At 37.7% G+C, this 12,351-nt stretch overlaps 9 non-coding genes and 38 pseudogenes across 9 annotated transcripts; all 47 read left to right on the top strand.

Moving 5' to 3' along the window:
* The first annotated feature begins 6 nt into the window (after window positions 1-6).
* On the top strand, window positions 7-125 carry LOC148495561 (5S ribosomal RNA; annotated as a pseudogene).
* Window positions 126-476: 351 nt separating this feature from the next.
* LOC148495562 (5S ribosomal RNA) lies at window positions 477-595 on the top strand. Its single transcript, XR_015870263.1, has one exon. It is a non-coding gene; the product is annotated as a 5S ribosomal RNA (ribosomal RNA).
* A 116-nt stretch (window positions 596-711) lies between these two features.
* Window positions 712-830, top strand: LOC148495563 (5S ribosomal RNA). Its single transcript, XR_015871427.1, has one exon. It is a non-coding gene; the product is annotated as a 5S ribosomal RNA (ribosomal RNA).
* A 116-nt stretch (window positions 831-946) lies between these two features.
* Window positions 947-1,065, top strand: LOC148495564 (5S ribosomal RNA; annotated as a pseudogene).
* A 116-nt stretch (window positions 1,066-1,181) lies between these two features.
* Window positions 1,182-1,299, top strand: LOC148495565 (5S ribosomal RNA; annotated as a pseudogene).
* A 116-nt stretch (window positions 1,300-1,415) lies between these two features.
* Window positions 1,416-1,534, top strand: LOC148495566 (5S ribosomal RNA; annotated as a pseudogene).
* Window positions 1,535-1,650: 116 nt separating this feature from the next.
* Window positions 1,651-1,769, top strand: LOC148495567 (5S ribosomal RNA; annotated as a pseudogene).
* Window positions 1,770-1,885: 116 nt separating this feature from the next.
* LOC148495568 (5S ribosomal RNA) lies at window positions 1,886-2,004 on the top strand. Its single transcript, XR_015871001.1, has one exon. It is a non-coding gene; the product is annotated as a 5S ribosomal RNA (ribosomal RNA).
* Window positions 2,005-2,120: 116 nt separating this feature from the next.
* On the top strand, window positions 2,121-2,239 carry LOC148495569 (5S ribosomal RNA; annotated as a pseudogene).
* A 116-nt stretch (window positions 2,240-2,355) lies between these two features.
* LOC148495570 (5S ribosomal RNA) lies at window positions 2,356-2,474 on the top strand (annotated as a pseudogene).
* A 116-nt stretch (window positions 2,475-2,590) lies between these two features.
* Window positions 2,591-2,709, top strand: LOC148495571 (5S ribosomal RNA; annotated as a pseudogene).
* Window positions 2,710-2,825: 116 nt separating this feature from the next.
* On the top strand, window positions 2,826-2,944 carry LOC148495572 (5S ribosomal RNA; annotated as a pseudogene).
* Window positions 2,945-3,060: 116 nt separating this feature from the next.
* LOC148495573 (5S ribosomal RNA) lies at window positions 3,061-3,179 on the top strand (annotated as a pseudogene).
* A 116-nt stretch (window positions 3,180-3,295) lies between these two features.
* On the top strand, window positions 3,296-3,414 carry LOC148495574 (5S ribosomal RNA; annotated as a pseudogene).
* Window positions 3,415-3,530: 116 nt separating this feature from the next.
* LOC148495575 (5S ribosomal RNA) lies at window positions 3,531-3,649 on the top strand (annotated as a pseudogene).
* A 116-nt stretch (window positions 3,650-3,765) lies between these two features.
* On the top strand, window positions 3,766-3,884 carry LOC148495576 (5S ribosomal RNA; annotated as a pseudogene).
* A 351-nt stretch (window positions 3,885-4,235) lies between these two features.
* Window positions 4,236-4,354, top strand: LOC148495577 (5S ribosomal RNA; annotated as a pseudogene).
* A 116-nt stretch (window positions 4,355-4,470) lies between these two features.
* On the top strand, window positions 4,471-4,589 carry LOC148495578 (5S ribosomal RNA; annotated as a pseudogene).
* A 351-nt stretch (window positions 4,590-4,940) lies between these two features.
* On the top strand, window positions 4,941-5,059 carry LOC148495579 (5S ribosomal RNA). The gene has a single exon (XR_015870264.1). It is a non-coding gene; the product is annotated as a 5S ribosomal RNA (ribosomal RNA).
* A 116-nt stretch (window positions 5,060-5,175) lies between these two features.
* On the top strand, window positions 5,176-5,294 carry LOC148495580 (5S ribosomal RNA). The gene has a single exon (XR_015871428.1). It is a non-coding gene; the product is annotated as a 5S ribosomal RNA (ribosomal RNA).
* Window positions 5,295-5,410: 116 nt separating this feature from the next.
* LOC148495581 (5S ribosomal RNA) lies at window positions 5,411-5,529 on the top strand (annotated as a pseudogene).
* Window positions 5,530-5,645: 116 nt separating this feature from the next.
* LOC148495582 (5S ribosomal RNA) lies at window positions 5,646-5,763 on the top strand (annotated as a pseudogene).
* A 116-nt stretch (window positions 5,764-5,879) lies between these two features.
* Window positions 5,880-5,998, top strand: LOC148495583 (5S ribosomal RNA; annotated as a pseudogene).
* A 113-nt stretch (window positions 5,999-6,111) lies between these two features.
* Window positions 6,112-6,230, top strand: LOC148495584 (5S ribosomal RNA; annotated as a pseudogene).
* Window positions 6,231-6,346: 116 nt separating this feature from the next.
* LOC148495585 (5S ribosomal RNA) lies at window positions 6,347-6,465 on the top strand (annotated as a pseudogene).
* Window positions 6,466-6,816: 351 nt separating this feature from the next.
* On the top strand, window positions 6,817-6,935 carry LOC148495586 (5S ribosomal RNA; annotated as a pseudogene).
* Window positions 6,936-7,050: 115 nt separating this feature from the next.
* On the top strand, window positions 7,051-7,169 carry LOC148495587 (5S ribosomal RNA; annotated as a pseudogene).
* A 116-nt stretch (window positions 7,170-7,285) lies between these two features.
* LOC148495588 (5S ribosomal RNA) lies at window positions 7,286-7,404 on the top strand (annotated as a pseudogene).
* A 351-nt stretch (window positions 7,405-7,755) lies between these two features.
* Window positions 7,756-7,874, top strand: LOC148495589 (5S ribosomal RNA; annotated as a pseudogene).
* A 116-nt stretch (window positions 7,875-7,990) lies between these two features.
* LOC148495590 (5S ribosomal RNA) lies at window positions 7,991-8,109 on the top strand. The gene has a single exon (XR_015870266.1). It is a non-coding gene; the product is annotated as a 5S ribosomal RNA (ribosomal RNA).
* Window positions 8,110-8,224: 115 nt separating this feature from the next.
* On the top strand, window positions 8,225-8,343 carry LOC148495591 (5S ribosomal RNA; annotated as a pseudogene).
* Window positions 8,344-8,459: 116 nt separating this feature from the next.
* On the top strand, window positions 8,460-8,578 carry LOC148495592 (5S ribosomal RNA; annotated as a pseudogene).
* Window positions 8,579-8,694: 116 nt separating this feature from the next.
* On the top strand, window positions 8,695-8,813 carry LOC148495593 (5S ribosomal RNA; annotated as a pseudogene).
* A 116-nt stretch (window positions 8,814-8,929) lies between these two features.
* LOC148495594 (5S ribosomal RNA) lies at window positions 8,930-9,048 on the top strand (annotated as a pseudogene).
* Window positions 9,049-9,164: 116 nt separating this feature from the next.
* LOC148495595 (5S ribosomal RNA) lies at window positions 9,165-9,283 on the top strand. The gene has a single exon (XR_015870659.1). It is a non-coding gene; the product is annotated as a 5S ribosomal RNA (ribosomal RNA).
* A 116-nt stretch (window positions 9,284-9,399) lies between these two features.
* LOC148495596 (5S ribosomal RNA) lies at window positions 9,400-9,518 on the top strand. The gene has a single exon (XR_015871004.1). It is a non-coding gene; the product is annotated as a 5S ribosomal RNA (ribosomal RNA).
* Window positions 9,519-9,634: 116 nt separating this feature from the next.
* On the top strand, window positions 9,635-9,753 carry LOC148495597 (5S ribosomal RNA; annotated as a pseudogene).
* Window positions 9,754-9,869: 116 nt separating this feature from the next.
* Window positions 9,870-9,988, top strand: LOC148495598 (5S ribosomal RNA; annotated as a pseudogene).
* Window positions 9,989-10,104: 116 nt separating this feature from the next.
* LOC148495599 (5S ribosomal RNA) lies at window positions 10,105-10,223 on the top strand (annotated as a pseudogene).
* A 116-nt stretch (window positions 10,224-10,339) lies between these two features.
* On the top strand, window positions 10,340-10,458 carry LOC148495600 (5S ribosomal RNA; annotated as a pseudogene).
* Window positions 10,459-10,574: 116 nt separating this feature from the next.
* Window positions 10,575-10,693, top strand: LOC148495601 (5S ribosomal RNA; annotated as a pseudogene).
* Window positions 10,694-10,809: 116 nt separating this feature from the next.
* LOC148495602 (5S ribosomal RNA) lies at window positions 10,810-10,928 on the top strand (annotated as a pseudogene).
* A 351-nt stretch (window positions 10,929-11,279) lies between these two features.
* On the top strand, window positions 11,280-11,398 carry LOC148495603 (5S ribosomal RNA; annotated as a pseudogene).
* A 116-nt stretch (window positions 11,399-11,514) lies between these two features.
* Window positions 11,515-11,633, top strand: LOC148495604 (5S ribosomal RNA). The gene has a single exon (XR_015870131.1). It is a non-coding gene; the product is annotated as a 5S ribosomal RNA (ribosomal RNA).
* A 116-nt stretch (window positions 11,634-11,749) lies between these two features.
* On the top strand, window positions 11,750-11,868 carry LOC148495605 (5S ribosomal RNA; annotated as a pseudogene).
* Window positions 11,869-11,984: 116 nt separating this feature from the next.
* LOC148495606 (5S ribosomal RNA) lies at window positions 11,985-12,103 on the top strand (annotated as a pseudogene).
* A 116-nt stretch (window positions 12,104-12,219) lies between these two features.
* Window positions 12,220-12,338, top strand: LOC148495607 (5S ribosomal RNA; annotated as a pseudogene).
* The last annotated feature ends 13 nt before the right edge of the window (window positions 12,339-12,351 follow it).

Consider the following 12,351-nt stretch of genomic DNA (forward strand, 5'->3'; position numbering starts at 1 on the left):
TTGAGCACCTACAGCCAAACCACACTAGACATGCCCAATCTCGTCTGATCTTGGAAGCGTTGCAGTGTTGGGCCTGGTTTGTACTTGGATGGGAGACCACCTGGGAATGCCAGGTGCTGTATGTAATTTTAGACAGCCAAAACATTCTTTTCTATTACATTTTACATTTAATTTTTTCAACTTATCAATGAATTTACTTGAGTAAAGAAGTAAAAGAGGTCTAAAGTTAATGTTTTTGAGCTCCTTCAGCCAAACCACAATGGACATGCCCAATCTCGTCTGATCTTGTAAGCTATGCAGTGTTGGGCCTGGTTAGTACTTGGATGGGAGACAACCTAGGAATACCAGGTGCTGTATGTAATTTTGGACAGCCAAAACATTCTTTTCTATTACATTTTACATTTAATTTTTTCAACTTATCAATGAATTTACTTGAGTTAAGAAGTAAAAGAGGTCTAAAGTTAATGTTTTTGAGCACCTACAGCCAAACCACACTGGACATGCCCAATCTCGTCTGATCTTGGAAGCTATGCAGTGTTGGGCCTGGTTAGTACTTGGATGGGAGACCACCTGGGAATACCAGGTGCTGTAGGTAATTTTATACAGCCATAACATTCTTTTCTATTACATTTTACATTTAATTTTTTCAACTTATCAATGAATTTACTTGAGTTAAGAAGTAATAGAGGTCTAAAGTTAATGTTTTTGAGCACCTACAGCCAAACCACACTGGACATGCCCAATCTCATCTGATCTTGGAAGCTATGCAGTGTTGGGCCTGGTTAGTACTTGGATGGGAGACCACCTGGGAATACCAGGTGCTGTAGGTAATTTTATGCAGCCAAAACATTCTTTTCTATTACATTTTACATTTAATTTTTTCAACTTATCAATGAATTTACTTGAGTAAAGAAGTAAAAGAGGTCTAAAGTTAATGTTTTTAAGCTCCTTCAGCCAAACCACACTGGACATGCCCAATCTTGTCTGATCTTGGAAGCTATGCAGTGTTGGGCCTGGTTAGTACTTGGATGGGAAACCACCTAGGAATCCCAGGTGCTGTAGGTAATTTTATACTGCCATAACATTCTTTTCTATTACATTTTACATTTAATTTTTTCAACTTATCAATGAATTTACTTGAGTTAAGAAGTAAAAGAGGTCTAAAGTTAATGCTTTTGAGCACCTGCAGCCAAACCACACTGGACATGCCCAATCTCGTCTGATTTTGGAAGCTATGCAGTGTTGGGCTGGTTTGTACTTGGATGGGAGACCACCTGGGAATACCAGGTGCTGTATGTAATTTTAGACAGCCAAAACATTCTTTTCTATTACATTTTACATTTAATTTTTTCAACTTATCAATGAATTTCCTTGAGTTAAGAAGTAAAAGAGGTATAAAGTTAATGTTTTTGAGCACCTAATGCCAAACCACACTGGACATGCCCAATCTCGTCTGATCTTGGAAGCTATGCAGTGTTGTGCCTGGTTAGTTCTTGGATGGGAGACCACCTGGGAATACCAGGAGCTGTAGGTAATTTTATACAGCCATAACATTCTTTTCTATTACATTTTACATTTAATTTTTTCATCTTATCAATGAATTTACTTGAGTTAAGCAGTAAAAGAGCTCTAAAGTTAATGTTTTTGAGCACCTACAGCCAAACCACACTGGACATGCCCAATCTCGTCTGATCTTGAAAGCTATGCAGTGTTGGGCCTGGTTAGTACTTGGATGGGAGACCACCTGGGAATACCAGGTGCTGTAGGTAATTTTATACAGCCATAACATTCTTTTCTATTACATTTTACATTTAATTTTTTCAACTTATCAATGAATTTACTTGAGTTAAGAAGTAATAGAGGTCTAAAGTTAATGTTTTTGAACACCTACAGCCAAACCACACTGGACATGCCCAATCTCGTCTGATCTTGGAAGCTATGCAGTGTTGGGCCTGGTTAGTACTTGGATGGGAAACCACCTGGGAATACCAGGTGCTGTAGGTAATTTTATGCAGCCATAACATTCTTTTCTATTACATTTTACATTTAATTTTTTCAACTTATCAATGAATTTTCTTGAGTAAAGATGTAAAAGAGGTTTAAAGTTAATGTTTTTGAGCTCCTTCAGCCAAACCACACTGGACATGCCCAATCTTGTCTGATCTTGGAAGCTATGCAGTGTTGGGCCTGGTTTGTACTTGGTTGGGGGACCACCTGGGAATACCAGGTGCTGTATGTAATTTAAGACAGCCAAAACATTCTTTTCTATTACATTTTACATTTAATTTTTTCAACTTATCAATGAATTTCCTTGAGTTAAGAAGTAAAAGAGGTCTAAATTTAATGCTTTTGAGCACCTACAGCCAAACCACACTAGACATGCCCAATCTCATCTGATCTTGGAAGCTATGCAGTGCTGGGCCTGGTTTGTACTTGGATGGGAGACCATCTGGGAATACCAGGTGCTGTATGTAATTTGAGACAGCCAAAACATTCTTTTCTATTACAATTTACATTTAATTTTTTCAACTTATCAATGAATTTACTTGAGTTAAGAAGTAAAAGAGGTATAAAGTTAATGTTTTTGAGCACCTAATGCCAAACCACACTGGACATGCCCAATCTCGTCTGATCTTGGAAGCTATGCAGTGTTGGGCCTGGTTAGTTCTTGGATGGGAGACCACCTGGGAATACCAGGTGCTGTAGGTAATTTTATACAGCCATAACATTCTTTTCTATTACATTTTACATTTAATTTTTTCATCTTATCAATGAATTTACTTGAGTTAAGCAGTAAAAGAGGTCTAAAGTTAATGTTTTTGAGCACCTACAGCCAAACCACACTGGACATGCCCAATCTCGTCTGATCTTGGAAGCTATGCAGTGTTGGGCCTGGTTAGTACTTGGATGGGAGACCACCTAGGAATCCCAGGTGCTGTAGGTAATTTTTTACTGCCATAACAGTCTTTTCTATTACATTTTACATTTAATTTTTTCAACTTATCAATGAATTTACTTGAGTTAAGAAGTAATAGAGGTCTAAAGTTAATGCTTTTGAGCACCTACAGCCTTACCACACTGGACATGCCCAATCTCGTTTGATCTTGGAAGCTATGCAGTGTTGGGCCTGGTTAGTACTTGGACGGGAAACCACCTGGGAATACCAGGTGCTGTAGGTAATTTTATATAGCCATAACATTCTTTTCTATTACATTTTACATTACATTTTTTCAACTTATCAATGAATTTACTTGAGTTAAGAAGTAAAAGAGGTCTAAAGTTAATGTTTTTGAGCACCTACAGTCAAACCACACTGGACATGCCCAATCTCGTCTGATCTTGAAAGCTATGCAGTGTTGGGCCTGGTTAGTACTTGGATGGGAGACCACCTGGGAATGCCAGGTGCTGTAGGTAATTTTATACTGCCATAACATTCTTTTCTATTACATTTTACATTGAATTTTTTCAACTTATCAATGAATTTACTTGAGTTAAGAAGAAAAAGAGGTCTAAGGTTAATATTTTTGAGCACCTAGAGCCAAACCACACTGAACATGCCCAAGCTCGTCTGATCTTGGAAGCTATGCAGTGTTGGTCCTGGATAGTACTTGGATGGGAGACCACCTGGGAATACCAGGTGCTGTAGATAATTTTATATAGCCATAACATTCTTTTCTATTACATTTTACATTACATTTTTTCAACTTATCAATGAATTTACTTGAGTTAAGAAGTAAAAGAGGTCTAAAGTTAATGTTTTTGAGCACCTACAGTCAAACCACACAGGACATGCCCAATCTCGTCTGATCTTGGAAGCTATGCAGTGTTGGGCCTGGTTAATACTTGGATGGGAGACCCCCTGGGAATACCAGGTGCTGTAGGAAATTTTATACTGCCATAACATTCTTTTCTATTACATTTTACATTTAATTTTTTCAACTTATCAATGAATTTACTTGAGTTAAGAAGTAATAGAGGTCTAAATTTAATGCTTTTGAGCACCTACAGCCAAACCAAACTGGACATGCCCAATCTCGTCTGATCTTGTAAGCCTTGCTGTGTTGGGCCTGGTTTGTACTTGGATGGGAGACCACCTGGGAATACCAGTTGCTGTAGGAAATTTTATACAGCCAAAATATTCTTTTCTATTACATTTTACATTTAATTTTTTCAACTTATCATTGAATTTACTTGAGTTAAGAAGTAAAAGAGGTCTAAAGTTAATGTTTTTGAGCACCTACAGCCAAACCACACTGGACATACCCAATCTCGTCTGATCTTGCAAGCTATGCAGTGTTGGGCCTGGTTAGTACTTGGATGGGAGACCACCTGGGAATACCAGGTGCTGTAGGTAATTTTATGCAGCCATAACATTCTTTTCTATTACATTTTACATTTAATTTTTTCAACTTATCAATGAATTTACTTGAGTTAAGAAGTAATAGAGGTCTAAATTTAATGCTTTTGAGCACCTACAGCCAAACCACACTAGACATGCCCAATCTCGTCTGATCTTGGAAGCGTTGCAGTGTTGGGCCTGGTTTGTACTTGGATGGGAGACCACCTGGGAATGCCAGGTGCTGTATGTAATTTTAGACAGCCAAAACATTCTTTTCTATTACATTTTACATTTAATTTTTTCAACTTATCAATGAATTTACTTGAGTAAAGAAGTAAAAGAGGTCTAAAGTTAATGTTTTTGAGCTCCTTCAGCCAAACCACAATGGACATGCCCAATCTCGTCTGATCTTGTAAGCTATGCAGTGTTGGGCCTGGTTAGTACTTGGATGGGAGACGACCTAGGAATACCAGGTGCTGTATGTAATTTTGGACAGCCAAAACATTCTTTTCTATTACATTTTACATTTAATTTTTTCAACTTATCAATGAATTTACTTGAGTTAAGAAGTAAAAGAGGTCTAAAGTTAATGTTTTTGAGCACCTACAGCCAAACCACACTGGACATGCCCAATCTCGTCTGATCTTGGAAGCTATGCAGTGTTGGGCCTGGTTAGTACTTGGATGGGAGACCACCTGGGAATACCAGGTGCTGTAGGTAATTTTATACAGCCATAACATTCTTTTCTATTACATTTTACATTTAATTTTTTCAACTTATCAATGAATTTACTTGAGTTAAGAAGTAATAGAGGTCTAAAGTTAATGTTTTTGAGCACCTACAGCCAAACCACACTGGACATGCCCAATCTCATCTGATCTTGGAAGCTATGCAGTGTTGGGCCTGGTTAGTACTTGGATGGGAGACCACCTGGGAATACCAGGTGCTGTAGGTAATTTTATGCAGCCAAAACATTCTTTTCTATTACATTTTACATTTAATTTTTTCAACTTATCAATGAATTTACTTGAGTAAAGAAGTAAAAGAGGTCTAAAGTTAATGTTTTTAAGCTCCTTCAGCCAAACCACACTGGACATGCCCAATCTTGTCTGATCTTGGAAGCTATGCAGTGTTGGGCCTGGTTAGTACTTGGATGGGAAACCACCTAGGAATCCCAGGTGCTGTAGGTAATTTTATACTGCCATAACATTCTTTTCTATTACATTTTACATTTAATTTTTTCAACTTATCAATGAATTTACTTGAGTTAAGAAGTAAAAGAGGTCTAAAGTTAATGCTTTTGAGCACCTGCAGCCAAACCACACTGGACATGCCCAATCTCATCTGATTTTGGAAGCTATGCAGTGTTGGGCTGGTTTGTACTTGGATGGGAGACCACCTGGGAATACCAGGTGCTGTATGTAATTTTAGACAGCCAAAACATTCTTTTCTATTACATTTTACATTTAATTTTTTCAACTTATCAATGAATTTACTTGAGTTAAGAAGTAAAAGAGGTATAAAGTTAATGTTTTTGAGCACCTAATGCCAAACCACACTGGACATGCCCAATCTCGTCTGATCTTGGAAGCTATGCAGTGTTGGGCCTGGTTAGTTCTTGGATGGGAGACCACCTGGGAATACCAGGAGCTGTAGGTAATTTTATACAGCCATAACATTCTTTTCTATTACATTTTACATTTAATTTTTTCATCTTATCAATGAATTTACTTGAGTTAAGCAGTAAAAGAGGTCTAAAAATGTTTTTGAGCACCTACAGCCAAACCACACTGGACATGCCCAATCTCGTCTGATCTTGAAAGCTATGCAGTGTTGGGCCTGGTTAGTACTTGGATGGGAGACCACCTGGGAATGCCAGGTGCTGTAGGTAATTTTATACTGCCATAACATTCTTTTCTATTACATTTTACATTACATTTTTTCAACTTATCAATGAATTTACTTGAGTTAAGAAGTAAAAGAGGTCTAAAGTTAATGTTTATGAGCACCTACAGTCAAACCACACAGGACATGCCCAATCTCGTCTGATCTTGGAAGCTATGCAGTGTTGGGCCTGGTTAGTACTTGGATGGGAGACCCCCTGGGAATAACAGGTGCTGTAGGTAATTTTATACTGCCATAACATTCTTTTCTATTACATTTTACATTTAATTTTTTCAACTTATCAATGAATTTACTTGAGTTTAGAAGTAATAGAGGTCTAAATTTAATGCTTTTGAGCACCTACAGCCAAACCACACTGGACATGCCCAATCTCGTCTGATCTTGTAAGCCTTGCTGTGTTGGGCCTGGTTTGTACTTGGATGGGAGACCACCTGGGAATACCAGTTGCTGTAGGAAATTTTATACAGCCAAAATATTCTTTTCTATTACATTTTACATTTAATTTTTTCAACTTATCATTGAATTTACTTGAGTTAAGAAGTAAAAGAGGTCTAAAGTTAATGTTTTTGAGCACCTACAGCCAAACCACACTGGACATGCCCAATCTCGTCTGATCTTGGAAGCTATGCAGTGGTGGGCCTGGTTACTACTTGGATGGGAGACCACCTGGGAATACCTGGAGCTGTAGGTAATTTTATACTGCCAAAACATTCTTTTCTATTACATTTTACATTTCATTTTTCAACTTATCATTGAATTTACTTGAGTTAAGAAGTAAAAGAGGTCTAAAGTTAATATTTTTAAGCACCTACAGCCAAACCACACTGGAAATGCCCAATCTTGTCTGATCTTGGAAACTATGCAGTGTTGGGCCTGGTTAGTACTTGGATGGGAGACCACCTGGGAATACCAGGTGCTGTAGGTAATTTTATGCAGCCATAACATTCTTTTCTATTACATTTTACATTTAATTTTTTCAAATTATCAATGAATTTACTTGAGTTAAGAAGTAATAGAGGTCTAAATTTAATGCTTTTGAGCACCTACAGCCAAACCACACTAGACATGCCCAATCTCGTCTGATCTTGGAAGCGATGCAGTGTTGGGCCTGGTTTGTACTTGGATGGGAGACCACCTGGGAATACCAGGTGCTGTATGTAATTTTAGACAGCCAAAACATTCTTTTCTATTACATTTTACATTTAATTTTTTCAACTTATCAATGAATTTACTTGAGTAAAGAAGTAAAAGAGGTCTAAAGTTAATGTTTTTGAGCTCCTTCAGCCAAACCACACTGGACATGCCCAATTTCGTCTGATCTTGTAAGCTATGCAGTGTTTGGCCTGGTTAGTACTTGGATGGTAGACGACCTAGGAATACCATGTGCTGTATGTAATTTTGGACAGCCAAAACATTCTTTTCTATTACATTTTACATTTAATTTTTTCAACTTATCAATGAATTTACTTGAGTTAAGAAGTAATAGAGGTCTAAATTTAATGCTTTTGAGCACCTACAGCCAAACCACACTGGACATGCCCAATCTCACCTGATCTTGGAAGCTATGCAGTGTTGGGCCTGGTTTGTACTTGGATGGGAGACCACCTGGGAATACCAGGTGCTGTATGTAATTTTAGACAGCCAAAACATTCTTTTCTATTACATTTTACATTTCATTTTTTCAACTTATCAATGAATTTACTTGATTTAAGAAATAAAAGAGGTCTAAAGTTAATGTTTTTGAGCACCTACAGCCAAACCACACTGGACATGCCCAATCTCGTCTGATCTTGGAAGCTATGCAGTGTTGGGCCTGGTTAGTACTTGGATGGGAGACCACCTGGGAATACCAGGTGCTGTAGGTAATTTTATACAGCCATAACATTCTTTCTATTACATTTTACATTTAATTTTTTCAACTTATCAATGAATTTACTTGAGTTAAGAAGTAATAGAGGTCTAAAGTTAATACTTTTGAGCACCTACAGCCAAACCACACTGGACATGCCCAATCTCGTTTGATCTTGGAAGCTATGCAGTGTTGGGCCTGGTTAGTACTTGGACGGGAAACCACCTGGGAATACCAGGTGCTGTAGGTAATTTTATATAGCCATAACATTCTTTTCTATTACATTTTACATTACATTTTTTCAACTTATCAATGAATTTACTTGAGTTAAGAAGTAAAAGAGGTCTAAAGTTAATGTTTTTAAGCACCTACAGCCAAACCACACTGGACATGCCCAATCTCGTCTGATCTTGGAAGCTATGCAGTGTTGGGCCTGGTTAGTACTTGGATGGGAAACCACCTTGGAATACCAGGTGCTGTAGGTAATTTTATGCAGCCATAACATTCTTTTCTATTACATTTTACATTTAATTTTTTCAACTTATCAATGAATTTTCTTGAGTAAAGAAGTAAAAGAGGTCTAAAGTTAATGTTTTTGAGCTCCTTCAGCCAAACCACACTGGACATTCCCAATCTCGTCTGATCTTGGAAGCTATGCAGTGTTGGGCCTGGTTAGTACTTGGATGGGAGAACACCTAGGAATCCCAGGTGCTGTAGGTAATTTTATACTGCCATAACAGTCTTTTCTATTACATTTTACATTTAATTTTTTCAACTTATCAATGAATTTACTTGAGTTAAGAAGTAATAGAGGTCTAAAGTTAATGCTTTTGAGCACGTACAGCCAAACCACTTTGGATATGCCCAATCTTGTCTGATCTTGGAAGCTATGCAGTGTTGGGCCTGGTTTGTACTTGGTTGGGGGACCACTTGGGAATACCAGGTGCTGTATGTAATTTTAGACAGCCAAAACATTCTTTTCTATTACATTTTACATTTAATTTTTTCAACTTATCAATGAATTTACTTGAGTTAAGAAGTAAAAGAGGTCTAAAGTTAATGTTTTTAAGCACCTACAGCCAAACCACACTGGACATGCCCAATCTCGTCTGATCTTGGAAGCTATGCAGTGTTGGGCCTGGTTAGTACTTGGTTGGGAGACCACCTGGGAATACCAGGTGCTGTAGGTAATTTTATACAGCCATAACATTCTTTTCTATTACATTTTACATTTAATTTTTTCAACTTATCAATGAATTTACTTGAGTTAAGTAGTAATAGAGGTCTAAAGTTAATGTTTTTGAGCACCTACAGCCAAACCACACTGGACATGCCCAATCTCGTCTGATCTTGGAAGCTATGCAGTGTTGGGCCTGGTTAGTACTTGGATGGGAAACCACCTGGGAATACCAGGTGCTGTAGGTAATTTTATGCAGCCATAACATTCTTTTCTATTACATTTTACATTTAATTTTTTCAACTTATCAATGAATTTTCTTGAGTAAAGATGTAAAAGAGGTTTAAAGTTAATGTTTTTGAGCTCCTTCAGCCAAACCACACTGGACATGCCCAATCTTGTCTGATCTTGGAAGCTATGCAGTGTTGGGCCTGGTTTGTACTTGGTTGGGGGACCACCTGGGAATACCAGGTGCTGTATGTAATTTAAGACAGCCAAAACATTCTTTTCTATTACATTTTACATTTAATTTTTTCAACTTATCAATGAATTTCCTTGAGTTAAGAAGTAAAAGAGGTCTAAATTTAATGCTTTTGAGCACCTACAGCCAAACCACACTAGACATGCCCAATCTCATCTGATCTTGGAAGCTATGCAGTGCTGGGCCTGGTTTGTACTTGGATGGGAGACCATCTGGGAATACCAGGTGCTGTATGTAATTTGAGACAGCCAAAACATTCTTTTCTATTACATTTTACATTTAATTTTTTCAACTTATCAATGAATTTACTTGAGTTAAGAAGTAAAAGAGGTATAAAGTTAATGTTTTTGAGCACCTAATGCCAAACCACACTGGACATGCCCAATCTCGTCTGATCTTGGAAGCTATGCAGTGTTGGGCCTGGTTAGTTCTTCGATGGGAGACCACCTGGGAATACCAGGTGCTGTAGGTAATTTTATACAGCCATAACATTCTTTTCTATTACATTTTACATTTAATTTTTTCATCTTATCAATGAATTTACTTGAGTTAAGCAGTAAAAGAGGTCTAAAGTTAATGTTTTTGGGCACCTACAGCCAAACCACACTGGACATGCCCAATCTCGTCTGATCTTGGAAGCTATGCACTGTTGGGCCTGGTTAGTACTTGGATGGGAGACCACCTAGGAATCCCAGGTGCTGTAGGTAATTTTTTACTGCCATAACAGTCTTTTCTATTACATTTTACATTTAATTTTTTCAACTTATCAATGAATTTACTTGAGTTAAGAAGTAATAGAGGTCTAAAGTTAATGCTTTTGAGCACCTACAGCCAAACCACACTGGACATGCCCAATCTCGTTTGATCTTGGAAGCTATGCAGTGTTGGGCCTGGTTAGTACTTGGACGGGAAACCACCTGGGTATACCAGGTGCTGTAGGTAATTTTATATAGCCATAACATTCTTTTCTATTACATTTTACATTACATTTTTTCAACTTATCAATGAATTTACTTGAGTTAAGAAGTAAAAGAGATCTAAAGTTAATGTTTTTGAGCACCTACAGTCAAACCACACTGGACATGCCCAATCTCGTCTGATCTTGAAAGCTATGCAGTGTTGGGCCTGGTTAGTACTTGGATGGGAGACCACCTGGGAATGCCAGGTGCTGTAGGTAATTTTATACTGCCATAACATTCTTTTCTATTACATTTTACATTGAATTTTTTCAACTTATCAATGAATTTACTTGAGTAAAGAAGTAAAAGAGGTCTAAAGTTAATGTTTTTGAGCTCCTTCAGCCAAACCACACTGGACATGCCCAATTTCGTCTGATCTTGTAAGCTATGCAGTGTTTGGCCTGGTTAGTACTTGGATGGGAGACGACCTAGGAATACCATGTGCTGTATGTAATTTTGGACAGCCAAAACATTCTTTTCTATTACATTTTACATTTAATTTTTTCAACTTATCAATGAATTTACTTGAGTTAAGAAGTAATAGAGGTCTAAATTTAATGCTTTTGAGCACCTACAGCCAAACCACACTGGACATGCCCAATCTCACCTGATCTTGGAAGCTATGCAGTGTTGGGCCTGGTTTGTACTTGGATGGGAGACCACCTGGGAATACCAGGTGCTGTATGTAATTTTAGACAGCCAAAACATTTTTTTCTATTACATTTTACATTTAATTTTTTCAACTTATCAATGAATTTACTTGAGTTAAGAAGTAATAGAGGTCTAAAGTTAATGTTTTTGAGCACCTACAGCCAAACCACACTGGACATGCCCAATCTCATCTGATCTTGGAAGCTAAGCAGTGTTGGGCCTGGTTAGTACTTGGATGGGAGACCACCTGGGAATACCAGGTGCTGTAGGTAAATTTATGCAGCCAAAACATTCTTTTCTATTACATTTTACATTTAATTTTTTCAACTTATCAATGAATATACTTGAGTAAAGAAGTAAAAGAGGTCTAAAGTTAATGATTTTAAGCTCCTTCAGCCAAACCACACTGGACATGCCCAATCTCGTCTGATCTTGGAAGCTATGCAGTGTTGGGCCTGGTTAGTACTTGGATGGGAGACCACCTAGGAATCCCTGGTGCTGAAGGTAATTTTATACTGCCATAACATTCTTTTCTATTACATTTTACATTTAATTTTTTCAACTTATCAATGTACTTCCTTGAGTTAAGAAGTAATACAGGTCTAAAGTTAATGCTTTTGAGCACCTACAGCCAATCCACACTGGACATGCCCAATCTCGTCTGATCTTGGAAGCTATGCAGTGTTGGGCCTGGTTAGTACTTGGATGGGAGACCACCTGGGAATACCAGGTGCTGTAGGTAACTTTATGCAGCCATTACATTCTTTTCTATTACATTTTACATTTAATTTTTTCAACTTATCAATGAATTTACTTGAGTAAAGAAGTAAAAGAGGTGTAAAGTTAATGTTTTTGAGCTCCTTCAGCCAAACCACACTGGACATGCCCAATCTCGTCTGATCTTGGAAGCTAAGCAGTGTTGGGCCTGGTTAGTTCTTGGATGGGAGACCACCTAGGAATCCCAGGTGCTGTAGGTAATTTTATACTGCC

The sequence above is a fragment of the Taudactylus pleione genome, unplaced genomic scaffold (assembly GCF_031769625.1).
Source record: "Taudactylus pleione unplaced genomic scaffold, aTauple2 ptg000550l, whole genome shotgun sequence".
Taxonomy (NCBI): domain Eukaryota; kingdom Metazoa; phylum Chordata; class Amphibia; order Anura; family Myobatrachidae; genus Taudactylus; species Taudactylus pleione.